The sequence below is a fragment of the Sinocyclocheilus rhinocerous genome, unplaced genomic scaffold (genome assembly GCF_001515625.1).
Source record: "Sinocyclocheilus rhinocerous isolate Xijiao unplaced genomic scaffold, SAMN03320098_v1.1 scaffold869, whole genome shotgun sequence".
Classification (NCBI taxonomy): domain Eukaryota; kingdom Metazoa; phylum Chordata; class Actinopteri; order Cypriniformes; family Cyprinidae; genus Sinocyclocheilus; species Sinocyclocheilus rhinocerous.
Genome location: NW_015653483.1, coordinates 104145 through 105118, shown reverse-complemented (window position 1 = coordinate 105118; position 974 = coordinate 104145).

Sequence of the window (974 nt, the reverse complement as noted above, 5' to 3'; positions counted from 1 at the left end):
ATATATATACACCTTGCTACGTGTACTGTGTTAGGCTAACCGAGACTTGTCATTTTCACTTATATATTGTTGCTCTTTTGTTAGTTTTGACTGCTTTTATTGTCCTCATTTGTAAGTCTCTTTGGATAAAAGTGTCTGCTAAATGACTAAATGTAAATGTAAATAATGCTCATTGAATGTTTTGGATAGTAAATGGTCTGTATGGACTCTAATTGCATTTATAACCAGTGCATAAGAGTTAACATCTTAATACAATGTACAGTACATCTAAGGCCTCTGTCTGCTTGCATTAAATGTGCGTGTTTTATGAAATTCAGTACAGCAGAGTGTGAAAATTGAGATACTTTGTGAAAGATAATTTGCTAGTTGCACACAAGGGAGCTGATCGTAATTGAGCGTATTGGTTTGTGTATTTGCTTGCAAACATGGACACACTGCGATATGGTAGAAGACTGGAGCCCATTCACTTTCAGTGTATGGACAAAAATTTTCTATTTTCATTAAAATTTTAAAGTTTTAGTAATTGTGGTGCATTTTTGTCATTTTTATAATTATTCTTTTTTTTGATTATTCTTTTTTTAAACTTGTGTGTATGTGTGTGTGTGTGTGTGTGTGTATATATATATATATGTCTGTGTGTGTGTGTGAGTGTGTGTATAATACTTTTTATTTGTTTTATTTGTAGTTTTATTTTATTAAGTTAAACTAAATAAAAAATAGAAATTTTGGCAAGCTGAAAAAAGCTTACTTTTTAAAACATTTTATTTTAGTTTACATTTACTTGAAGTAACATAATTTTTTATATGTATGTTTTTTTTATTTATATATAATTCAAAATTTTAATAAATACTGTAATACAATATAAATACACCTTTATTTGACCCTCTAACTCTAGCACTTTCTATTCTATTTTAATTCTACTTTATCTACATTTATCTTCTTTTTTATTTAAAAAAAATATATTTATATTTTTC